At 43.1% G+C, this 27,459-nt stretch overlaps 1 protein-coding gene across 1 annotated transcript in view; it reads right to left on the reverse strand.

Moving 5' to 3' along the window:
- LOC133773513 (POTE ankyrin domain family member A-like) overlaps positions 1-24,184 on the reverse strand; it is a 109,103-nt gene extending 84,919 nt beyond the window's left edge. The window contains exons 1-2 of the mRNA XM_062210822.1: positions 24,053-24,184; positions 22,675-22,844 (exon numbers count right to left, since the gene is read on the reverse strand). The gene's annotated coding sequence lies outside the window, so the exon portion shown is untranslated. The remainder of the gene's footprint in view (positions 1-22,674; positions 22,845-24,052) is intronic.
- Between the last annotated feature and the right edge of the window lie 3,275 nt (positions 24,185-27,459).

Below are 27,459 nucleotides of genomic sequence, written 5' to 3' on the forward strand. Positions count from 1 at the left end.
CAGGCAGTCAAAACCAAAATTAACATTTGGGATTGCATCAAATTGAGAAGTTTCTGTACTTCAAAAGAAACAGTCAGGAAAGTGAAGAGGCAACCAACAGAATGGGAAAAAATATTTGCAAACTATACTACAGATAAAGGGTTGATAACCAGAATCTACATAGAAATCAAGAAAATCCACAACAACAGAACAAACAACCCACTGAAGAGATGGGCCAAGGACCTCAATAGACATTTTTCGAAAGAGGAAATCCAAAGGGCCAACAGACACATGAAAAAATGTTCAAGATCACTAGCAATCAGAGAAATGCAAATCAAAACCACAATGAGGTTTCACCTCACCCCGGTGAGAATGGCTCACATTCAGAAATCTCCCAACAATAGATGCTGGAGAGGATGTGGGGAAAAAGGGACACTAACCCACTGTTGGTGGGAATGCAAACTGGTTAGGCCACTATGGAAGTCAGTCTGGAGATTCCTCAGAAACCTGAACATAACCCTACCATACAACCCAGCCATCCCACTTCTTGGAATTTACCCAAAGGAAATTAATTTGGCTAATAAAAAAGCCATCTGCACATTAATGCTTATTGCAGCCCAATTCACAATAGCTAAGACCTGGAACCAACCCAAATGCCCATCAACAGTAGACTGGATAAAGAAATTATGGGACATGTACTCCATAGAATACTATACAGCAGTAAGGAACAATGAAACCCAGGCATTTGCAACAAGATGGAGGGATCTGGAAAGCATCATGCTGAGTGAATTAAGCCAGTCCCAAAGAGACAAATATCATTTGTTTTCCCTGATCGGCGACAATTGAGCACCAAAGGGGAAACCTGTTGAAGTTAAATGGACACTATAAGAAACAATGACCTGATCAGCTTTTGTCCTGACTCTAGATGTACAATGTAATACTTTATCCTTTTTAGTATTTGTTGTTGTTGTTGTTGTTGTTCTAGTACTAGTGGTTGAACTCTGTAATTAACACACAATTATTCTTAGGTGTTTAAATTTTAACTGAAAAGTGATCCCTGTTAAATTTCAGAGTGGGAAAAGAGAGGGAGGAGATGCACAGTTTGGGACATGCACAATCAGTCTTGCCCCAAATGATTGAGTTAGTAATGTGCCAGGGGATTCCAATACAATCCCATCAAGGTGGCATGTACCAATGCCATCTCACTAGTCCAAGTGATCAATTTCAGTTCCCATTCGATGGCTTGGATAGGTCTAAGAAACAAAGGGATCACACAAACAAGACTACTGTCTGCTAATACTAACTGATAGAATCAAGGAGGGAGAGAAGGATCCAGCATGGGAAGTGGGATACACAGCAGACTCATAGAATGGCAGATGTCCTAGACGACACTCTGGCCTCAGAATCAACCCTTAAGGCTTTCGGATCTGGCTGAAGAGCCTATGAGAGCATTGTAGGCATGGAAAGCCAAGATACCATGGAAAAGAAAAAAAGAAGAAGACCTAAATGAAAGATCTCTGAGAGTGAGATCCCAATGGAAAGAACAGGGCCATCAAAGAAGGAGGTACCGTTCTCTGAAGGGAGGAGAGAACTTCCACTTTGACTGTGACCCTAGTGGAATAAGATCAAAGTCAGCGAACTCTAAAGGCTTCCATAGCCCTGGCAACTCATGACTAGAGCCTAGGGAGATTACTGACGCCATGAACAAGAGTGTCAAATTGTTAAGTCAGCAACAGGAGTCACTGTGTACTTACATCCCATGTGGGATCTGTCCTTAATGTGTTGTCTAATGTGCAGTGATGCTATAACTAGTACTGAAACAGTATTTTTACACTTTGTGTTTCTGCATGGGTACTAATTATATACTGAATCGATCTCCTGTATATAAAGATAATTGGAAATGAAAAAAAAAAAAAACCTGGTGTTAAATTGGAAATGGCATAGAAAATTAATTAATGTTTTAAAAAATAATATGTAGGATCTCTGCCTTTAATGTGCTGTACACTCTTATTTAATGCTATAACTAGTACTCCAACAGTATTTTTTTTTTCACTTTGTGTTGCTATATGGGGGCAAACTGTTGAAATCGTTACCTAATTTACACTAAACTGATCTTTTGTATATAAAGAGAATTGAAAATGAATCATGATGTGATTGGAAAGGGAAAGGGAGTGGGAAAGGGGAGGGTTGTGGGTGGGAGGGAAGTTTTGAGAGGGGGAAGCCATTGTAACCCATGAGCTGTACTTTGGAAATTTATATTCATTAAATAAAAGTTAAAAAAAAAAAGAAAAAAAATTGCTTTACAAAGACAATGTACAAATATGCTCAGTAACTGGCTTTTTTTGGTCTGTTTTTATTTTATTTATTTATTTATTTATTTATTTGACAGAGTTATAGGCAGTGAGAGAGAGAAACAGAGAGAAAGGTCTTTCTTCTTTTGGTTCACTCCCCAAATGGCTGTAACGGCTGGAGCTGCACCAATCCGAAGCCAGGAGCCAGGTGCTTCTTCCTGGTCTCCCATGAGGGTTCAGGGGTCCAAGCACCTGGGCCATCCTCCACTGCCTTCCTGGGCCACAGCAGAGAGCTGGACTGGAAGAGGAGCAACCGCGACTAGAACCTGGTGACCATATGGGATGCTGGAACCGCAGGCAAAGGATTAACCAAGTGAGCCATGGTGCTGGCCCTGTTTTTATTTTTTATTTTTAAAAGATGTATTTATTTGAATGACTAAATTACAGAAAAAGAAGGGGAGAGAGCAAGGGAGAGAGAGAGAGCTGTTTCCTTTACTGCTTTATTCCAAAATGGCTGCAATGAGTAGGGTTGGACCAGACTGAAGCCAGGATTTAGGAGCTTCAACAGAGTCTCCCACATTAATGGCAGGCATCCAAGCACTCAGGGTTACTACACTGTCTTCCCAGGTACATTAGCAGGGAGCTGGATAAGAAAAGGTGTGACTATGATGAAACACAGTACCCATATGGGATGCCAGCATCACAGGCTACAGCTTAACCTACTATTTCACAGTATTGACTCCTAGTACCTGGTTTTATAGCTGAAACTTTATCAGTGGGGTGGCATTGTGGCACAGTGGGTTAAGTTGTAGCCTGCATGCTAGCATGACATATGGCAAGTTGTAATCCTGGCTGCTCCATTTCCATTCCAGCTCTCTTCTAACGCTTCTGGGAAAGTAGTGGATGATGGCTCAACTTCTTGGACCCCTGTAGCCATGTGGGAGACACAGAAAAAAACTTCTGGGCTGACCATGCATCAGTTTGTGGCCATTTTGGGAGTAAAGTAGCAGATGTAACACATCCGTTTCTCTCCCTCTCCATACCATCCCAACTCTGTCTTTCAAATAAATAATATAAATATTTTTTTTAAAAATTGGGCCAGCGGTGTGGCTTAGCATGTTAGCCACTTGCTGCGACACCAGCATCCCATACAGGCCTGTATCAAGTCGTGGCTGTTCTACTTCCAATCTGCCCCCATGCCAATGCATCTGGGAAAGCAGATGATGGCCCATGTGCATGGGCCCCTGCACCCACTTGGCAGACCTGGATGAAGCTCCTGGCTCCTGACTTTAGCCTGGTCCACCCCTGGCCATTGCAGCCATTTGGGGAGTGAACCAGTGGATAGAAGATCTGTCTCTCTGTCTCTGTCTCTATCTCCCCCTCTGTAACTCTTGACTTTCAAATAAATAAATACTTAAAATAAATAAATAAAAATACAAAATGTTAGTGTTACACACCAATGTCTTATGCTTTGCATGTTGCCCATAAATACATTTACACTGCTATTGCACAGTTCCTTGTGCAGCAGACATCACCTGGCACAATATCTACAATCAATTTATGGTCAACAATAATTAACATTATTTCATGTTTGTGTAAGTCTTCACATTTTAGACAGGTAGTATACCAATGAAAGTGGTCTCTTACACAATCTGCACTCAATTATTGCTCATGCAATTGAAAATGGGGAAGATGAAGATCAGAGTACATCCCCAGCCCTGAATAAAGCTTTCACCAGCTCCATCAGGCAACAGTACTTTTTCACTTACACTTTGTAGATCACTTCCTGCCTGTACTATTTAATGACCAATGATTATCAAATAAGTGCAAACAGTACTCCAGATTGAGTAGCACACTTTATATGATCATCAGACATAGGCTAAGACAGAGACTTTGAAATATTGGACACAACAGCTAAATTAAATTTCCCAAATCAATTAATTCGTGGGGTTCATTACAGGCACTCTGTGGTTAGCATATGATTGTATGTTTTTACCTATCAGAGAAGCTGTAATCAGTAAAAGGAGCCATAAAACTATAAATCCATGCTACTCATGAAGGGAAGTCAATTTAAACTTTTTTTTTGTAGTGAGGGTAGTCTGAGTATTTGATAGCCAAATTCACCTGTACTGCTAACAAGTGCATTTAAATTTATAACTTGTTGTTTAAAATGCATGTACAATAGAAGTTTTATCCCAAAGCTTTGTTCATCATGCTATGTCAGTGTCTCAAGGAAAAAATTCCTGGTGTGGTATACATTGTTAATTTTATGTGAACTGATAAGCTAAAACAGTTTCAGTCTGTACAAGCATAGGTGGCACTCATGTAAGATTATCTCCCCTGAGACAAATTCAATTTTGAATGAGATTATTTCCCATGAACACAAATGAAAGCAATGTGAATTAAGGGCTATGCTGTTCTGCACAAACTGGATGACACACACTGAAAGTGTAAGGTCTGTAGGAGTCAAAAGTATGACAGAAGGAAAAGCTTATTGACAAAATGGAAATTTGAGTCTAAGTCTGAATAAATGAGGTTACATGCACAGAACTGAAAAAAGGACAGAAAGAAGAAACTTGGAGAGTTGGAAAAGTAGGGCCAAATTTCAGAGTTTGAATAAATCCAATGACAAGAATAAAAAGTTTATATCCACACAATAATTTGGAAATGAATGTTCAGACAGCATGATTAATAATAACTAAAAATTAGAATCAATCTAAATGTACATCAACTGATGAGTGTATAATGCATACAACAGAATTTTATTCTACCATATAAAAGAACATTACTTCACCATAGAAAGACGTACCAACATGGGTGATGTAGCCTGGGTATGGAAGAAACCGTGTAAATGATAAGTACTGCAAGAACACTGCTTTGCATTGGGCCTGTGTAAATGGCCATATGGAAATAGTGACCTTGCTAATCAACAGACATTGCCTGATGGATCCTCTTGATAAAAAAGATACAACACCTCTAATGAAGGCCATACAGTGCCTCGATCAGGAGTCTGTTACTCTCATTGTGTCATGGTGTTGAACCAAATCTTCAGAATGAAATTGGCAACAATGCACTACACTATGTTGCCTATGGTGAGCATCTAAGAATGGCCAAAAAGCTGCTTTCACATAAGACAGATATGGAAATAAAAATAACTGGCCTCACACTTCCATATTCCTTACCAAGTGTTTCCAAATTTCCCACCAAAGCATGCTTAATGGCAGAACATAACAATGCAATTTGAATGGCTTATCCATATATTATGGGTGAGAAATTGAATCTCAAGTGGCCAAGATGTGTCAAAGATACTAGTGAATGGTGAAGTCAGGACTTACTCAAGGAAAACTAACCAGACACACTGCTATTAATCTTATCATTCAATACTATTTGCACTATATTTTCTATGCCATTCTGTTTCTCTATGAAATCATAAGTCTATTATCCCATGGGTAGCTTGTCTCTTAGAGATAAATTCTTTCCTTCCTGGAATGTGCATAAATGGTCTTAAGGCTTCTAAGGCAACAAGACAACTGGCAGCTGCCATCTGGGCCTCTCTTAACACTGGCTCTATGGGGATCCAGCTATGGTGTAAGAAATAACACCTACTGCCATGTTGTGAGAAAGCTGAAGTCAGCTGAAGTCAGTCAACTAGGATGAAGAAATGATTACCTTCTGCCAGCTTTCAACAGCCTCATGAATGAAAGAACCATCAGCCCCATTCACCATCAGACTATACACACAAGGGACTCCAAGTATGAACCTCCCATCCATACCCAAAATAGTGAGAAATTAATGTTTGAGGATGATGTGTTAAATAGGGTTACAAAATTGCAACAAATTTCTTTCTGCACCTAGGATTGTACTGTTTTTCAGTAATAGCACCATCTAATTTATTGTGTTTAATGCTAGACCTGGGACTCACTCTGTGATTCAATGAAACCGACAAATGTTTATGAGCGCATATCATGTGCTAGGGACTTCTAACACCCTGTTGAACAAAGCACAATGTTCTGCTATCTCAGAGAGCTTATGTTCTAATGAGGCTTAAAACAATAGAAGGTAAAACACAGCTACCACTGAATCCAGCTGAGTTGTGAAGACAGCCATGAAACTGCCACACACCCTGCTGCTCACTGTTTTAAGAGACAGGGAAATCCACAAACACCCACTGACTTTTTAAAACTTATCTATTTATTTGAAAGGGAGAGTTAGAGAGGCAGAGGAAGAGGGAGAGAAACAGTGAGAAAGTCTTCCATCCTCTGGTTCACTCCCCAAAATGCTGCAATCCGAAGCTGGAGCTTCCTCTGGGTCTCCCACCTGGATATAGGGGCCCAAGAACTCAGGCCATCTCCTACTGCTTTCCAGGCCACAGAGAGCTGGATCAGAAATGGAGCAGCAGTGACTCGAACTGGCACCCATAGGGGATGATGGCACTGCAGCCAATGGCATTATCCACTATGCAACAGGGCCTCCCCCTACCTTTAAAAAAGACTTATTTAAATGGCAGAGTTAGAGCAAGAGGCAGGGAAGACCCACTCACATTTACTTCAGCCTGGAGTGCTGACTGGGATCTGAGTAACAGTAGGGCATACAACAGGGGAACCGCCTCACTTCCTTTTCCTACCCCAGTCCCATGGAGTGCCAAATTCCACAGTGGGGGGGCGGAGCCAAGATGGTGGATAGTGAGGACGTGCGCGGATAGTGTGGGAAAATAAAGTTTCATAAAAGTGGAATTACAGTAGCCTCAGGAAAAGACTCAAGAAAAAAACTGCAGAGGAAATGCTTCCGGATCTAGTGGATGTGACACAGAGGACCTACAGGGAGTCCATCGCGTGGAAGCCCAGCCGCGGGAGCTGAGCCACAGAATCTCACCAGCGCAGGGACAAACGGGAGGTAAGACAAAAACCTCAGAAACCTGAGACATTGGTGGGGAAAGGCAGAGGCCTCTCTCTCCACTCACCTAACAAAACAAAGAGCAGGCGCCATTTTACATATGTAAAGCGCCAACCAGTACACAAACTCAGTAACTTTGGGACTATAGTGAAACTTGAGAACACATCGAGGGCTACATAAACTCTTTGTGTGGTCCCAGGGATAGATCAAACGAATACTCACAGAGGCCAGATTTCAACTACCCTCAATTCCACTCAGCTGTGTGGAATTACCTCCCAACTGAGTCAAAAAAAAAGAGAGAGAGAGATCCAGCAAGGAGCAAGGGAGAGAACAATCTGGGTGAGTCACTTTTTGCACAGCCTTAAACCTGAAGAATCAAGCAGAGCTCTCTGGCCACACCCATCACAGCCTCTAAGGATCTATCAAAGCAGACAGCCCATTTAGAGGCATAGTATAACAAGAAAAAAAAAAACATAAATTATAAATTATCTCCAACATGCCAAACAACAAACGTAGAAACCGAGGTAACAAGAGCAAGGAAGACACTATGATGCCCCCAAATGAACAAGACACCCCAATCCAAGATTATGAAGTTGAAGAGATAGAGGAAATGCAAGAAGCGGATCTCAAAAAATTGATAAGAACATTAAGAAGTTCTCAAAAACGAATTCTTGAACTACAGAAATCCTTAATGGACAAGATAGAAAATCTCTATCATGAAAATGAAATATTAAGGAGGAATCAAAATGAAATGAAACAACTAGTAGAACATGAAACTGTGATAGTGACAAGAAACCATAATGAAATGAAGAACTCAATAGATCAAATGACAAACACATTAGAGAGCCTTAAAACAGAATGGGTGAAGCAGAAGAGAGAATATCGGAATTAGAAGACAGAGAACAGGAAAGGAAACAGTCCAGTCAAAGAAAAGAAGAAGAAATCAGAAATCTAAAAAATACTGCCAGTAATCTACAGGATAGTATTTAAAAAAAAAAACGAACATTCGAGCCGGCGCCGTGGCTCAATAGGCTAATCCTCCGGCTTGCGGTGCCAGCATACCGGGTTCTAGTCCCAGTCGGGGCACCAATCCTGTCCCGGTTGCCCCTCTTCCAGGCCAGCTCTCTGTTGTGGCCAGGGAGTGCAGTGGAGGATGGCCCAAGTGCTTGGGCCCAGCACCCCATGGGAGACCAGGAGAAGCACCTAGCTCCTGCCATTGGATCAGCGTGGTGCGCCGGCCACAACACACCTACCGCAGCAGCCATTGGAGAGAGAACCAAGGGCAAAAAAGAAGCCCTTTCTCTCTGTCTCTCTCTCTACTGTTCACTCTACCTGTCAAAAAGAAAAAGAAAAAGGAAAAAAAAAACATTCGGGTTCTAGGAGTTCCTGAAGGCAAGGAGAGGGAGAAAGGATTAGAAGGACTTTTTAGTGAGATACTAGCAGAAAATTTCCCAGGTTTGGAGAAGAACAGAGACATCCTAGTACAGGAAGCTCATAGAACCCATAATAAACATGACCAAAAGAGATCCTCACCACGACACGTCGTAATCAAACTCACCACAGTGAAACATAAAGAAAAGGTCCTAAAATGTGCAAGAGAGAAACACCAGATTACTCTCAGAGGATCTCCAATTAGACTCACAGCTGACTTCTCATCAGAAACCCTACAAGCCAGGAGAGAATGGCGAGATATAGCCCAGGTACTAAGAGAGAAAAACTGCCAGCCCAGAATATTATATCCTGCAAAGCTCTCATTTGTGAATGAAGGTGAAATAAAGACCTTTCACAGCAAACAGAAATTGAGAGAATTTGTCGCCATTCGTCCAGCCCTGCAAAAGATGCTTAAAGATGTGTTACATACAGAAACACAGAAACATGGTCACCAATATGAAAGAAGGTAAAGGAAGAAAACCTCAGAGCAAAAGATCACAGGAATCTCAAACCAGATATTAGAAAATATCTTTGGCAAATGGCAGGGCAAAGTTACTCCTTCTCAATAGTCACATTGAATGTTAATGGCCTGAACTGTCCAGTTAAAAGACACCGATTGGCTGATTGGGTTAAGGAACAAAACCCATCTTTTTGCTGCTTACAAGAAACTCATCTTTCCAACAATGATGCCTACAGACTGAAAGTGAAAGGCTGGAAAAATATATACCATGCCAACAAAAATGAAAAGAGAGCGGGCGTAGCCATCTTAATATCGGACAACATAAACTTTACCACAAAAACTGTTAGGAGAGACAAAGAGGGGCACTATTTAATGATTAAGGGATCCATTCAACAGGAAGATATAATGATTATCAATGTATATGCACCTAATCACAGGGCACCAGCATATTTAAAAGACTTGTTAAGGGACTTAAAGGGAGACTTAGACCCCAATACAATAGTACTGGGGGACTTCAATACTCCACTCTCAGAGATAGACAGATCAACAGGACAGAAGATCAACAAGGAGACAGTAGATTTAAATGACACTATAGCCCAAATGGATCTAACAGATATCTACAGAACATTTCATCCTACATCTAAAGACTTTACATTCTTCTCAGCAGTACATGGAACCTTCTCTAGGACTGACCACATACTAGGCCATAAAGCAAGTCTCAGCAAATTCAAGAGAATTAGAATCATACCATACAGCTTCTCAGACCACAAAGGAATGAAATTGGAAATTAGCAACTCGGGAATCCCTAGAGCACGTGCAAACACATGGAGATTGAACAACATGCTCCTGAATGAACAATGGGTCACAGAAGAAATTAAAAGAGAAATCAAAAATTTTCTGGAAGTAAATGAGGATAATAGCACATCATACCAAAACCTATGGGATACAACAAAAGCAGTGTTAAGAGGAAAGTTTATATCAATAGGTGCCTACATCAAGAAATTGGAGAGGCACCAAATAGATGAGCTTTCAAGTCATCTCAAGGACCTAGAAAATCTGCAGCAAACCAAACCCAAACCCAGCAGGAGAAGAGAAATAATTAAAATCAAAGAAGAAATCAACAGGATTGAATCCAAAAAAACATTACAGAAAATCAGCCAAACAAGGAGCTGGTTTTTTGAAAAAATAAACAAAATTGACACCCCATTGGCCCAACTAACTAAAAAAAGAAGAGAAAAGACCCAAATCAATAGGATCAGAGATGAAAAAGGAAACATAACAACAGACACCACAGAAATAAAAAGAATCATCAGAAATTACTACAAGGACTTGTATGCCAGCAAACAGGGAAGTCTATCAGAAATGGACAGATTCTTGGACACATACAACCTACCTAAATAGAGCCAGGAAGACACAGAAAACCTAAACAGACCCATAACTGACACAGAAATTGAAACAGTAATAAAGGCCCTCCCAACAAAGAAAAGCACAGGACCAGATGAATTCACTGCTGAGTTCTACCAGACATTTAGAGAAGAACTAACTCCAATTCTTCTCAAACTATTCAGAACAATCAAAAAAGAGGGAATCCTTCCAAATACTTTCTATGAAGCCAGCATCACCTTAATTCCTAAGCCGGAGAAAGATGCAGCATTGAAAGAGAATTACAGACCAATTTCCCTGATGAACATAGATGCAAAAATCCTCAATAAAATTCTGGCCAATAGAATGCAACAATACATCAGAAAGATCATCCACCCAGACCAAGTGGGATTTATCCCTGATATGCAGGGATGCTTCAATGTTCGCAAAACAATCAACGTAATACACTACATTAACAGACTGCAGAAGAAAAACCATATGATTCTCTCAACAGATGCAGAGAAAGCATTTGATAAAATACAACACCCTTTCATGATGAAAACTCTAAGCAAACTGGGTTTGGAAGGAACATTCCTCAATACAATCAAAGCAATATATGAAAAACCCAGGGCCAACATCCTATTGAATGGGGAAAGTTGGAAGCATTTCCACTAAGATCTGGTACCAGACAGGGATACCCACTCTCACCACTGCTCTTCAATATAGTTCTGGAAGTTTTAGCCAGAGCTATTAGGCAAGAAAAAGAAATTAAAGGGATACAAATTGGGAAGGAAGTACTCAAACTATCCCTCTTTGCAGATGATATGATTATTTATTTAGGTGACCCAAAGAACTCTACTAAGAGACTACTGGAACTCATCGAAGAGTTTGAAAAGTAGCAGGATATAAAATCAATCCACAAAAATCAACAGCCTTTGTATACACAGGCAATGCCACAGCTGAGGAAGAACTTCTAAGATCTATCCCATTCACAATAGCTACAAAAACAATCAAAAACCTTGGAATAAACTTAACCAAGGACGTTAAAGATCTCTACGATGAAAACTACAAAACCTTACAGAAAGAAATAGAAGAGGATTCCAAAAAATGGAGAAATCTTCCATGCTCATGGATTGGAAGAATCAATATCATCAAAATGTCTATTCTCCCAAAAGCAATTTATACACTCAATGCAATACCAATCAAGATACCAAAGACATTCTTCTCAGATCTGGAAAAAATAATGCTGAAATTCATATGGAGACACAGAAGATCTCGAATAGCCAAAGCAATCTTGTACAACAAAAACAAAGCCGGAGGCATCACAATCCCAGATTTCAGGGCATACTACAGGGCAGTTGTCATCAAAACAGCATGGTTCTGGTACAGAAACAGATGGATAGACCAATGGAACAGAATAGAAACACCAGAAATCAATCCAAACATCTACAGCCAACTTATATTTGATCAAAGATCCAAAACTAATCCCTGGAATAAGGACAGCCTATTCAATAAATGGTGCTGGGAAAATTGGATTTCCACGTGCAGAAGCTTGAAGCAAGACCCATACCTTTCACCTTACACAAAAATTCACTCAACATGGATTAAAGACTTAAATCTACGACCCGAAACCATCAAATTATTAGAGAGCATTGGAGAAACCCTGCAAGATATAGGTACAGGCAAGGACTTCTTGGAAAAGACCCCAGGAGCACAGGCAGTCAAAACCAAAATTAACATTTGGGATTGCATCAAATTGAGAAGTTTCTGTACTTCAAAAGAAACAGTCAGGAAAGTGAAGAGGCAACCGACAGAATGGGAAAAAATATTTGCAAACTATACTACAGATAAAGGGTTGATAACCAGAATCTACATAGAAATCAAGAAAATCCACAACAACAGAACAAACAACCCACTGAAGAGATGGGCCAAGGACCTCAATAGACATTTTTCGAAAGAGGAAATCCAAAGGGCCAACAGACACATGAAAAAATGTTCAAGATCACTAGCAATCAGAGAAATGCAAATCAAAACCACAATGAGGTTTCAACTCACCCCGGTGAGAATGGCTCACATCCAGAAATCTACCAACAATAGATTCTGGTGAGGATGTGGGGAAAAAGGGACACCAACCCACTGTTGGTGGGAATGCAAACTGGTTAAGCCACTATGGAAGTCAGTCTGGAGATTCCTCAGAAACCTGAACATAACCCTACCATACAACCCAGCCATCCCACTCCTTGGAATTTACCCAAAGGAAATTAATTTGGCTAATAAAAAAAGCCATCTGCACATTAATGTTTATTGCAGCTCAATTCACAATAGCTAAGACCTGGAACCAACCCAAATGCCCATCAACAGTAGACTGGATAAAGAAATTATGGGACATGTACTCCATAGAATACTATACAGCAGTAAGAAACAATGAAACCTGGTCATTTGCAACAAGATGGAGGAATCTGGAAAACATCATGCTGAGTCAATTAAGCCAGTCTCAAAGAGACAAATATCATTTGTTTTCCCTGATCGGCGACAATTGAGCACCAAAGGGGAAACCTGTGGAAGTAAAATGGACACTATAAGAAACAATGACCTGATCAGCTCTTGTCCTGACTCTAGATGTACAATGTAATATATCCTTTCTAGTATTTGTTGTTGTTATTGTTGATGTTCTAGTACTAGTGGTTGAACTCTGTAATTAACACGCAATTATTCGTAGGTGTTTAAATTTTAACTGAAAAGTGATCCCTGTTAAATATAAAAGTGGAAAAAGAGAGGGAGGAGATGTACAATTTGGGACATGCACAATCAGACTTGCCCCAAATGATGGAGTTAGAAATGTGCCAGGGGATTCCAATAAAATCCCATCAAGGTGGCATGTACCAATGCCATCTCACTAGTCCAAGTGATCAATTCCAGCTCACTATTGATGGCTCTGATAGGTCTAAGAAACAAAGGGATCACACAAACAAGACAAGTGTCTGCTAATACTAACTGATAGAATCAAAAAGGGAGAGAAGGATCCAACACGGGAAGTGGGATACACAGCAGACTCATAGAATGGCAGATGTCCTAAACAACACTCTGGCCTCAGAATCAGCCCTTAAGGCATTCGGCCCATGAGAGTATTGTAGGCATGGAAAGCCAAGATACCATGGAAAAATAAAAAGAAGACCTAAATGAAAGATCTCTGTTAGTGAGATCCCAGTGGAAAGAACGGGGCCATCAAAGAAGGAGGTACCTTTCTCTGAAGGGAGGAGAGAACTTCCACTTTGACTATGACCCTATCGGAATAAGATCAAAGTCAGCGAACTCTAAAGGCTTCCATAGCCCTGGCAACTCATGACTAGAGCCTAGGGAGATTACTGACGCCATGAACAGGAGTGTCAAATTGTTAAGTCAGCAACCGGAGTCACTGTGTACTTACATCCCATGTGGGATCTGTCCCTAATGTGTTGTCTAATGTGCAGTGATGCTATAACTAGTACTGAAACAGTATTTTTACACTTTGTGTTTCTGTGTGGGTACAAACAGATGAGATCTTTACTAGTTATATACTGAATCAATCTTCTGTATATAAAGATAATTGGAAATGAAAAAAAAAACGGTGTTAAATTGGAAATGGCATAGAAAATTAATTAATTTTTTAAAAAAGGCCGGCGCCGCAGCTCACTAGGCTAATCTTCCGCCTTGCGGCGCCGGCACACCAGGTCTAGTCCCGGTCGGGGCACCGATCCTGTCCCGGTTGCCCCTCTTCCAGGCCAGCTCTCTGCTGTGGCCAGGGAGTGCAGTGGAGGATGGCCCAAGTGCTTGGGCCCTGCACCCCATGGGAGACCAGGAGAAGCACCTGGCTCCTGCCATCGGAACAGCGCAGCGCACCTACCGCGGTGGCCATTGGAGGGTGAACCAACGGCAAAAAGGAAGACCTTTCTCTCTGTCTCTCTCTCACTGTCCACTCTGCCTGTCAAAAATAAAAATAAAAATAAATATTATGTAGGATATCTGTCTTTAATGTGTTGTACAATGTTATTTAATGCTATAACTAGTACTCCAACGGTATTTCTTTCACCTTGTGTTGTTATATAGGGGCAAACTGTTGAAATCTTTACCTAATATATACTAAACTGATCTTCTGTATATAAACAGAACTGAAAATGACAAAAAAAAATTCCACAGTGAAAAATCAAGCAGCACGCCTCTGATCTTCTACCCAGCATCACAGTCAGAGTCAGGGCAATGTGTGGGGCAAAGGACAGATTCCACTGCATCTTGCAACCAAGGGAGCTTTTGGGCATCAGGCCCAGAGCAATGCTTAAACACTCCATGTATGCAAGGGAGAGTCACCTTAGCTTCTGGGCATTAACACCTGAAGCAGCCCATAGGAAATTCACTCCCACCCTAGATGATCTGGGTAATGACTCCAATATACCCTGCAATATGAGGACTGTAACAATTCATTCTAATTTTCTCTAAGCCACTGTCATCTATTCAGTGGACATAGGGAAGAACCTACCTGTGTTCCAAACCTCTGGATTCATACCCTCCAGAGGAAAATCTCCTGTAAACCTTCTAGTCACCCTGCAGGACTGGAGCACATCCAGTTCATATTTCCTATCCTAGGACTACAACTGTTGGTATCATAAGCCACAGCAAGAGTTGGACTCTTCTAGCAGGACCAGAGGAAGGGTCCATCTGCATCACACCATCTTAGAGGCACAGCGATCAGTGTCCAAGCCCAGGCATCATTCTAGCTTGCCAGCAGGACAAGGAGGTGGCCACACCTATCTCTCTCAGCACCAAGAATAAGGCCCTGGCTATCATATTTGGCAGAAAAACTGACACTGAACTCCAAGTAGACTAAAGATACACACCCAAGGAAACCCTTACTCATCTCAAAGCCACACTTCTAGTCCTACAAACTGCAGAGGACTAATTCACTGTGTTACTTACAGACATTGCTGATATTAAGACAAAAAGAAATCACTCAGAGACTACACACCTGGCCTCATCTTGATCCAAACCCAGAGCAACAAGCCAAGTGACACCCTGTATTCTGGATGAATCATTCCTTTACAATGGAAACTTTTCTATAAAGATGAGGGACAAATACACAAGATGGGCAGATGTAAACATAAAGACACAGGAGACATGAAGAAGCAAAGTAGCATGACAACTCCAAAAGACGACAATAATCCTCCACACTCAGATCATGAACTGAAGGAAATCTATGACAGACATAGGATTAAAAGTAGTAAGTATAAGGAAGCTCAATGGGATGCAAGAGAATACAGACAGCCTGAAGAAATAAGGAATTCAACAAGCTAAGGCGTTAGGCTTCACTGAGAAGAACCAAACAGAAATTTTGGACATTATATCCTCAATCAGCAAAATAAAAAATATAATCAATAGCTTTAACATCAGAATAAACCAACTGGAGGAAACAAACATTTATCACTACAAGGACTAGAACTTTGAAATAACCCAATGCAGTAAACTTGCATGTACAAAATAAACACACAGAAACAGTAGCTTTTTTGAAAGAGTTTTAAAAATTTATTTGAAAGCCAGATCTACTCAGAGGAAGGAAAGAGGAAGAGAGGGGGAGAGATAGAGATTCATCTTCCGTAAGCTGGTTCACTGTCAAAATGGCTGCAATGGCTGCGGCTGGTGCTGGGGCTGGCGCTGGCGCTGGGACTTGGCAAGGCCAAAACCAGGAGCCAGGAGCTTTATCTGGGTCTCCCACATGGGTGCAAGGGCCCAAGGAGTTGGGCCATCTTCCATTGCTTTCCAAAGTGCCTTAGCATAGAGCTGGATCGTAAGTGGAGCAGTCAGGACATGAACCAGCACCCATAATGGGATGCAGGAGCTGCTAGCAGTGTCTGTGCCACAGTGGAGGCCCCTATAGAACTCTCAGAAAGAGAATTCAAGAAAGAAATCCCATTTATAATAGAAAACAAAAAATCAAATATTTAGGAATAAATTTAACCAAAGCAGTGAAAGATCCCTACAATCAAAACTATCAAACATTGATGAAAGAAACCATGAAGGATACGAAAAAGGAAAGATATTCCTTACTCATGCATTGGAAAAGTCAGTACTATTAAAATGTATATACTGCCTGAGTAATTTACAGACTCAATGGAATCCCTATCAAAATACCAATGGCATTCTTTACAGACTTAGGACAATTCTAAAATTCATATGGAATCACAAAAGACCACGAAGAGCTGAAATGACCTTGAACAAGAGAACCCAAGCTGGAGGCATCAGAATACCTGATTTCAAAGTTTACTACAAAGCTATATAATTAAAACAGCTTGGTATTGGCATAAAAACCAATTAATAGCTCAGTGGAATAGAAGAGAGAGTCCCAAAATCAATCCACATACATATAGTCAACTGACTTATGAAAAAGTGCTCTGACCACACAGTGGAGTTAATGATAATATCCTCAAAAATGGTGCTGTCAAAACTGGATGCATGTACATAGAAGAATGAAATTAGATCCATATCTCTCACCACATACAAGAATCAACTGAACATAGATCAAAGACCTAATTTAAGCCCTGATATTTTGAAGTTGCTAAAAGAAAATGTAAGGGAAAAACTCAACGACATCAGTATAGGGAACACCTTCATGGACAGGATCCCCACAGCCCGGGCAACAAAAGCAAAATTAAGTAAATGGGACTGTATCAAACTCAGAAGCAAAGGAAATGACAGAAGTGGACAGACATCCTAAAGAATGCAAAAAAAAATCTGCAAAGCATCTATCTGACAAAGGATTACTATCGTGAATATATCAGCAACGTAAAAAGTCAAAAACAACATCAATTCAATTCAGAAAGGGAAAAGGGCTTACCGGCAGTTCTTGAAAAGGAGACTGAAAATGCAAATGGCCAACAAATATATGAAATAAAATGCTCATCTCTAGACTTCAGAGAAATGAAATCAAAACCACAGTGAGAAATATCCTCACCCATAACAGAATGGATAAAATCCAAAATACAGAGTAACAAATGCTGACCAGGATATGGTGAAAAAAAGAACACTTAAACACTGCTGGGAGAAATCTTAATTTGTTTAGCCATTGTGGAAAACAATGTGGAGATGAGATGTGTTTTAAAACCAGAAATAGATTTGCCACATCACAGTACTGTGTATATACCAAAATACTTGAACACAAGCTATCCAAGAGATACCTGCATCATGTCTTTAGCAGCACTGTTCACAATAGCCAAAATTTGGAACCCACCAAGGTGTCCGTCATTAGATGAATGGGTACAAAAAATGTGGTATACATACACAATGGAATCTTACCCAGCCATAAAATGAATGAAATTCTACTATTTGCAGCAAAATGGACACAAGTGGAGCACATCATGTCATCATATTGAGTGAAATAAGCTGGACCCAGAAAGACAAATACCACATGTTCCCCCTTATATGAATTTAGGGAAAAAGAAGAAGAAAGGCTTGTGTGCATCAGTATTACTGCAAATACAGCTTTGTAAAACTTTTATAACTTTGTGAAACCAACAGTTAATCTTACAGTACCACAGTTTTAATGATCTGTAATTACTTTAAAATTTACTACATGATATACAAAATGATCATTTTTCTATTCAATTGTTGTTTACAGTCATTGTCAATATTCTCACTAAACTGGTAGCATTTTGCTTTTTATTTGTTAAACTTATTTGTTAAGGTATTAGCCTTTTTACTGTAATTTGAAAATTGGCTCTCTCAAAAACTAAACCAAGGACAAAGAAAAGAGAGAAGGAAACAGTGCAAGAGAATAAGGTGGAGGGAGGAAGGGACTATCATTAAGTTCTTACAACTGTGAATACAAAGCACACTGAGTCTATGACACACTACTTAAAATTAAAAGAAAATACAAAGAAAAATGATGCACATTAATTTGTTCCCTACATCACTGCTTACCTATTTGCAAAAAAAGAAATGCAAAGACTGAATATAGAACTAAGAAAATGAGGTACATTAGGTAAATAACAGATACAAAAACATTAACTATAAACATTATGGTACACACAAAAAAAAACTACATATGATGGGGCTGGCGCGGCGGTGCACTAGGTTAATCCTCCGCCTGCGGCACCAGCATCCCATATGGGCGTTGGGTTCTAGTCTTGGTTGCTCCTCTTCCAGTCCAGCTCTCTGCTGTGGCCCAGGAGAGCAGTAGAGGATGGCCCATGTGCTTGGGCCCTGCACCCGCATGGGAGACGGGGAGGAAGCACCTGGCTCCTGGCTTTGGATCAGCATAGCTCTGGCCATGGAAGCCATTTGGGGAGTGAACCAACGGAAGGAAGCCCTTTCTCTCTGTCTGTCTCTCTCACTGTCTGTAACTCTACCTGTCAAATAAATAAATAAAAATCTTTTTAAAAAAAACTACACATGATGTCACAAGAAAAAACTTTGAAACATAGGTTAACATGCCAATTAAAGTCACCTCATTCCACACTACAAGTACTTGGGTTAAGTGTCCACATTCAGCTCCTGACTCTAGCTTCCTATTAACGTGGACCTATAAGGCAGTTGTGATAGCTCAAGAAATCAAGTACCTGTTTCTGGCTCCTGACTCTAGCTTCCTGTATTGTGGACTTGGAGAGAAATGGTTATGGCTCAAGTATTTGGGCACCTATCACCCATGTGGGAAACATGGAATGAGTTCCCAACTCCTCAACTCAGCCAGTCTCAGGACCAGTAGTTGTGGGAATTAGGAAGTGAACCAACAGATGGGAGTCCTCTTTATATCTGTTTCTTGCATTGTGTGTGTGTGTGTGTGCAGGCATGTATCAGTATCTGCTTCTGAAATACATTTTCAATATAAAAATCACATTTTGGAAAAAATTTTAACTTTATTGATTTGAAAGGCAAAGAGAGCCTCCTATCTACTCCCTCACACCTCAAATGCCTGCAAACAGCTAGGACTTGGTCTGGATGAAGCTAGGAGCAAGGAACTCAGTCTCTCACGTAGGTGACAAGAACCCAGATACTTTTGCCATCACCCGATGTCTCCCAGAACACACATTACCAGAAAAGCTGGAACTGGAGATGGATCCAGAATTCAAATCCTGGCACTGTAACACAAGACACAAACATCCCAAGGACTGACTTAACTCCCACACCAAATGTGTGCCCACAAGAAAGTTTTTAGCACTGACAAATGACACCCAAAGGCTGTTAAAAAGCCTAAAGCTAGTATTAGGTGATCTTTCAAAACTAAAGGAAAACTCCCTTGGATTTTTTTGCATATCTTCCTTTCCCTTCATTTAGCGTATTATAACAATTATGACAAGTTTTCCTCTCCAATCTCTTCATTTGTAATGCCTAACTGAAGTCCGGTCCTGATTTCATAATATGAGTATAGGCCAAAAACAATCCTTTTTCACTGGTTAGTATTAATATATGTCTGCTTAGTAACAATTCATGTCAACAGAAATAAATAATAAATGACAACAGCAACAACCAAAAAAAAAAAAAAAAAAAAAAACCTTGATAATCTTAAATTTTCTCTCCACATCAGTCACATAAAAAAATTTAAAGAGGCCGGCGCCGCGGCTCAATAGGCTAATTCTCCGCCTAGCGGCGCCGGCACACCAGGTTCTAGTCCCGGTCGCCCCTCTTCCAGGCCAGCTCTCTGCTGTGGCCAGGGAGTGCAGTGGAGGATGGCCCAAGTACTTGGGCCCTGCACCCCATGGGAGACCAGGATAAGCACACCTGGCTCCTGCCATCGGATTGGCGCGGTGCGCCGGCCACAGCGCGCCAGCCGCGGCGGCCATTGGAGGGTGAACCAATGGCAAAGGAAGACCTTTCTCTCTGTCTCTCTCTCTCACTGTCCACTCTGCCTGTCAAAAAAAAAAAAATTTAAAGAAACTCAAACTCTGTGACAATAGGGAAAATCCTCCACACTGTAAATCATCTAAGACACAAATATTTCAAATGCATCTGCCTATCCCATCAACTTAAAAATATTCTAGAATGCACTGGTAATTATTCCTTTTAATTTATTAAAACCAAAGTAAGAGTTTTTATTGGAAACAACAACAAACAAATAATTAAAATACATAAAATATACCACCGGACAACATTTTGTCCCAGCAGGAATACAGGAGTGCCCAGCCACTCTCCCAGGCTGCAGCCCATCGTCTGTGTGCCGGCTGCTGCTTCCCAGACCCTCCACGAATAGTGAGGGCCCTGTCAGACACTGGGGTTGCAACCTGAAATGGACGCTCACTCCTGCTACAACTTGTAGCCACAGTCTCATCGGCACCCAAATCACAAAGCCAGCTAAATGCTGTGGACCACAACCTCCAGGCAAGAGAGAATGGTCCTGGCACACCTGCCATCTGCCTCTCCATCCGCACTGCCAACACCTGGACGCTCTCAACCCCGCATGACCAGGATCACCAACTCTGGAAGCCGGCGGTTCCCAGATGATGCAGGGAACTCACTGCTAGCAGGCAGCCTGTCCCCAGGTGAAAAGCTGACTGCCAGGCAGTGGCTGTGGACAACTAGCATCCAAAGAATACTGACCCCTCACCCTCCTTTTCCTCTGGACGCCATGATGCAAAGGCAGGGGGAGGGGATCATCTCTGTGTGCAGGCCATGAAAACCGGAGAGGCCCACTGGCTCCAAGGGGACCTGCACCCCACACTTCCCCGCCCATGGCCTGAGGCTCCTTCGCCACTGCCTCTCCACTGCTGCCTGCTTCTCTGCACTACCCCACACATTGCCACAGTCAACGCCACCTCCGAACTGCACGACCCTGCCCACAACGCCCCATGCTCCACCAACGCAGACTTGCCTTTCCCAGCCTACACTGCCTCACTTCCAAGGAACCGCTGCTGCTGCTGCCCATGAGGAACTACACTTCAGCGCCGCTGCCCCTCGTCTCATCAGCTCTCCGCCACCTGGTTCTCCCTCGCTGCCCTCTGTGTTGCTGCTGCCACCATAGACTTACACCTCCCTGCCTAGGAAGCCCCACGCTTCACCAAGGCGGACTTAGAGCCATGCTTCCCCACCAACGATCAAAACCGCCCCACGGGTCGCTGCCACCACCTACTTTACCCTTGCTGCTCAATGTGTCCCTGTCGCCGACGACCACCCCATGCTTCACGGAGTCACTGCTGCCTCATCCTTCCTCTCCACTGCCCACCGCAGAACTGTGCTTCCCTCCCATGATGCTCCACGCGATGCTGATGCCCACACCCACACCACTACCCACCTGGACACTGAGGCTGCCACCGCTGCGGGCCAACACGGAACTGAGCAAAGCTGCCGCCATGGCCTGGTTCCCACCGTGGAAGACTTCTGCTCCCCTGCCCGCCCAGAATGCCACAATCCTCACCGACACCAACACCGAGCCACGCTTCCCCACCCAGGACGCCGGATGCTTCCCCACTGCTGACCTCACTGCCACCGTGCTAGGGGTCGCGGATGCAGACCTGCACTGCCTCGCAGATGGCCACAGGCTATGGAGTCACCACCGCTGCCCCATCTTTCCTCTCCGCTGCCCGCTGTGGAACTGTGCTTCCCCGCGCATGACGCCCCATGCAAGGCTGACGCTGACGCTGACGCCTCTGAGGCCTCTGCTACCAACACTGAAGCCCCTGCAGGAGGACACAGACCTGCGGCCCCTGCCGCCCCTTGGTTCCCCACTGCTGCCAGACAGGCAGCCACTGCCAAAGTCTTCTGCTTCCCCGCCCCTGACGCTTCACGGCCGCCACCACTGCCTGCCTAGCCACTGCTGGCCAACGTGCACCACGGCCACCGGTACACACCTGCTCTTCCTGGCCGACCGCCAAACGCTTCCCAAGTTGTCGCTGCCACATCCTTCTCTCCGTGGCCGGGCACTGAACTGCGCTTCCCCGCCAGTTCTGCCGATACTACCAACGCCAAGGCCTCATGCAGGCAGACGCCACACAGGCACCAATGCTGACGCCGGCACATGGGACGCCACTCACTAACCTGCGTGAGGCCGCAGCCAGCCCAGGTTTTCTCTAACTTTCTTAGCAGGCCAGTGCTTCGCTGCTGGGCCACTGAGCGGCCGCAAACTCTGGACTGCTGGGCAGACTCCACTCTCCTTACGGGGCATCAACAAACAGTGAGTGGACACCTGGCCGCAGGGAAGGGGAGGGACACCTGAGCTGGGGGTCGAGCGGGCAGGGAAGTCGAAGTGTCTCTCACCAAGGGGAGTGGGGGACCGGGGAGCCCCAACGTCATGATGGTACATACCTGCATTTCTTCACTGACCGCCAGACACTTCCCCAGAGTCGCCGCTACCGCCACAGCATCCTTCTCTGCTGCCCGCAGACGAACTGCGCATCCCCGCTCTCCCACGACGCCCACGCTACCCCGACACTGCCAGCCGTTGCCAGCATTTGGGGAGTAAACCAGGATAGCAACTTAAAAGAAAAAAATAGAAAAATGTTTCTACCGGAGTATTAAAACATGGTCTACGACTAAATATAAATTAATAAATACTAATACATTAATATGTTCAAATATCAGAACTCTATACCCAGTTTAATTCCAGAAATTAAAGGAAGACCTAGAAATCTAAAAGTATGTGGGGCCAGCCTTTTGTCATAGCAGTTTAAGCTGCTGCCTTCAATGCCGATATCCCATATGTGTGCTGGCTCCCATCTACTCCCGTGCCAATTCAGCTACTGCTGATGGCCGGGAAAGCAGCAGAGGGAGGCCTAAGTGCTTGGGCCCCTGAGACCAATGTGGGAGACACAGAAGAACCTTCTGGCTCTTGGCTTCGGCCTGGCCCAGCCCTGGCCACTGGGGTCACTTGAGGAATGAACTGGCAGATGAAAGATCTCTGTCTCTCCCTCTCTCTATTTCAAATAAATAAACAAACCCAAAATATATATATATAATTATATATATAATGTATAAAAACTATATATAACTCAGCTCATCCCATTTACAGATAAAAAACAAAAAAGATCATTAAAATATGTTAATGTTGATATTTGCTAAAATTCAACAAGCAACCCCTAAGAAAATATAAGACCGAGTAAATACTTCTTTAATCAGAAATATTCAAAGACATGTATTACTATCACTTTTCTTTAACACTCCGCAAATGTTAAAGTTGCCAAGTGTTAAAAATTCTTGACAGCTTAAATAGTACTCAAACAGTATTTTACACTTTATGTTCTGTGTGGGTGCAAACTGATGAAATCTTTACTTAATATATACTAAACTGATCTTCTGTATATAAAGATAATTGAAAATGAATCTTGATGTGAATGGAATGGGAGAGGGAGCGGGAGATGGGAGGGGCTGCAGGTGGGAGGGAAGTTATGGGAGAGAAAAGCCATTGTAATCCATAAGCTGTACTTTGGAAATTTATATTTACTAAATAAAAGTTTAAAAAAATTCTTGATAGCTAATAAGCAATTATAAATAGTACTTATAATATTTTTATTAAAAATGAATAAATACAGGTTACTTATGTATGTTTCTATGTTTGTTTTCTGAACAGTGTATTTCTACAAGACAAAAAAGTAACTTCAGCTCTAACATGTGTAGGCTACCAGAAAAGACAGGCATTTTGAAGAACTTTACATGAAATATTACAGGATATTTTTGCTTTACTTACCTTGTAATATGGTCAATGTTGGCGATTTGCTTCTGGTTCCTTATGATCTCAATGGATGCCCAAAGATGCTAGATAGCTTTTGTATCTGCCTGTTGTCTTTTTGTTAAGTGTGCCATGACCCATTTACTTCTTTAGCTGTAGTGACACACAAAAACACATGGAAAAGAACACGGATTACAAGATGAATTGGCAACATAGGGAGTAACAAGTATATTAATAGCAGCCCTCAACTTGTATATTCATTGTCTATCTTCACTAGGACATAGCTGGCATTCAACAACACAATTCATTCAGGATCACAATACTTAAACTGTCAAAAGAAAGGACTCAAGTATAAAAACCACTGTATTTCTCTCAGAATTATCAAATAATAGTTTACTGAAATTTAACAACTTAAATTAGAAATATTCGTATTTAGGGGCTGCTGCTGTCGCAAAGCAGGTAAAGCCACCACCTACAGTGCTGGCATCCCATTAGGGCACCAGTTCAAGTCCTGGCTCCTCCACTTCCAATCCAGCTGCTATGGCCTGTGAAGGCAGTCGAAGATGGCCCGGGTCCTTGGGCCCTTGCACCTATATGGGAGACCCTGCAGAAGCTCCTACCTTCAGATCAGCACAGATTCTGGGGCCATCTGGGGAGTGAACCAGCAGATGAAAGACCTCCCTCTGTCTGCTCTGCCTCTCTGTAACTCTGCCTTTCCAGTAAATACTTCCTTTTTTAAAAATGATATATATTTAAGACGTGGCAGACAAGAACACTAACATGACTTTTAAGTTCAATGCTTCAGTGAAGGTGCTTGCATCTCTATGCAGCAGCTGCTTAAATCAAAGAGGTTAGGCCCACATATATGATTGTAGAGTTGTTACCATAGATCAAATCTTCATTATTTTATACGTATGTTACTAAAAGCAACGAAATCATAAGTTATTCCCTGCAATCAATTTCCATGTATGGTTTCCACTCATTAAAACACCACTAAACGAAACTGTTGTCAGGGACCCACATATTTACTACTCTCTGAGGTTATCATTTTCTGAAATCTTTGCGTACCTACATTTGACAACTGAAATGTAATACTTTGAGGACACAGGCATCAGCCTCTCAAATCTAAGTTGTACAAAAAAAAAAAAAAAAAAAAAAAAAAAGACAGCCCCAACTGTTTCAATTTCATTAGGACAAGAAAGGCATCCACATTCACCTTGGAATCATATACTTGGCCAAATGTTCAGTGGATTAACTCTTTTCTTTTTTTTATTAAATTATTTTTAAAACTTTAACTGATGTCTTTTTTCTACTTTTTAACCTTTTTTATGAAAGAAACCTTGAAAATTATTAGAATGATAGAATACAGCAGTAAAGTCCTTGGCACATTACTGAGTTAGTAACTACAGGATGAAAACATAAGGAACTAATTCCTTATAGGCATTCACTAAGGGGAAAAAGAAGAGGGGAACCATCCTCTTTGCAGCGGTTAGCCAACAGTGAAGAGGCTAGGAAGAGGCCTATGTAGGTCCAATAAGAGAGTGCCTGCCTGCGGGCGCGGCGTCCACACCCTCCCCCCGGCCGAGGGCGGCTCGGAACACCCCGCCCGCTCTGTGCGCAGGGTGGGGGAGGCAGCCGGGCCGACCTGGGCCCGCAGCGGCGCGGGGCGGGGAGGGCGCGCGCGCACAGCCGCCACCCCCGCGCAGCCCCGCGCGCCAGCGAGGCCCCCCACGTGGGGCTGAAGGACCCTTATGGGGAAGAGGGACGGGAAACTAGGCCTGGGCAGATATCAGGGGCTTCTTAAGAGGTTGGATGTTCCCCAGGGTCCAGCGGGCACGTTCTCTGGGAAGGAAAAGTCTATCCCCTTTAGAGAACCTCTAGGCATGCCCAGAGCAGAGCTGCCACTCCCCTTCGGAGAGTCTCAGTACTCTCCTCAGCATTCTTCTCAGCTGGTTCCCTCAGCACTCTCCTCAGCATTCTCCGGTATGCTAATTGTCCCTCCGAACCGGCCAATCCCATATGCTAATTTGTTGACTATATAACCTGTGTGAAACTGCCGCTCAGGGCTCCTCACCGCCTTAGGTGGGGGCCCATTTGCGCAAACGTACAATAAATACCTCATGCTTTTTGCATCAACTGGTCTGGAGTCTGGATTTTTGGGCGTCCTCTCGAGCAAGTGGGCATCTCTACAACTGAGAGGTCCAACATTTTGGCGCCCAACGTGGGCTCGAGGTCGCCCTCAGACCCATTGTCTGCAGGACCAGTTGGAGGTATAATTAAGTGTTTTCTGTTTGTTGTTCTTCGTCTTGAGTATTCTGACTGGATTCTGACTGGAGTATTCTGACTGGCCAGTATCTGACCTGACTCTGTGGGACCAGTGGGGGAGGCAGGCGTGCCCAGCAACCCCTGGTCCGTTCCCCGGAGGACGCTCCGGGTTATGAGGGGAAACCCTCGGTCCGTTCCCCCGGAAGACGCTCCCGGGGTGGTCGAGGTGGGTCGGAGACCAAGTCTCCCTCCTTCCCGGGGAGGGCTGGTCAGGCAGCCGCTCCCAAAACTAGCGCAAGCCATGTGGTTTGTCTTGCTTATTGTATATGTTTGTGCATTGGCTGTTCTTTTTGTTTGGGCTAAAATCCTTGCACACATGGGTCAACAAATAATCACCCCTTTAAGTCTCACTCTAGATCACTGGAAGGACGTTCGAGAACGCACGCGCCACCTCTCATTGGAGATTAAAAGGAAACAATGGGCAAAATTCTGTTCCTCAGAGTGGCCGGCCTTCGAGGTCGGCTGGCCAAGGAACGGCACTTTTAACCTCAATATTATTATACAGATTAAGGCGCGGGTCTTTCAGCCAGGATCCAATGGACACCCTGATCAGGTGCCCTACATTACTACGTGGGAGGATCTTTCACGTAATCCCCCTCCCTGGATAGAACCCTTCTCCTTCCCGACGGAGCCCATACGTACCCCGTTACCCCCTCCTCCTATCCCGGTTGTGCCAACCTCCTCCCTATACCCTCTGAAGGAGATTCGAGATCCAAAACCTGACAAGCCACCGGTTCTTCCGGCTGATCAGGACTTTCTGCTCTTTGACTCTCCCCCACCCTATCTTCCCGGCCAGCCTGCTCCCCCGCAGGGACTCCCACAACAACCAGAGCGGGATGTGCAACCTTCTGCACCATCCCCTGATTCCACGAGGGCAGGGGAAGAAGTCTCAGCGCCTTCCCCGCCTGCGCCTCCGTCGAGGGCAGGCAGGGGGCTCGGGAAGCGTCTGGAATTCGCAGGCTTTTCCTCTTCGCTCGGTGGCTGGCCAGATGCAGTACTGGCCATTTTCTGCTTCCGATCTTTACAATTGGAAAACCCATAACCCCTCTTTCTCTCAGGACCCCCAGGTTCTGACTGGGCTGATTGAGTCAATTTTATTG

This window comes from Lepus europaeus, chromosome 14, assembly GCF_033115175.1.
Source record: "Lepus europaeus isolate LE1 chromosome 14, mLepTim1.pri, whole genome shotgun sequence".
NCBI classification, from domain to species: Eukaryota; Metazoa; Chordata; class Mammalia; order Lagomorpha; family Leporidae; genus Lepus; species Lepus europaeus.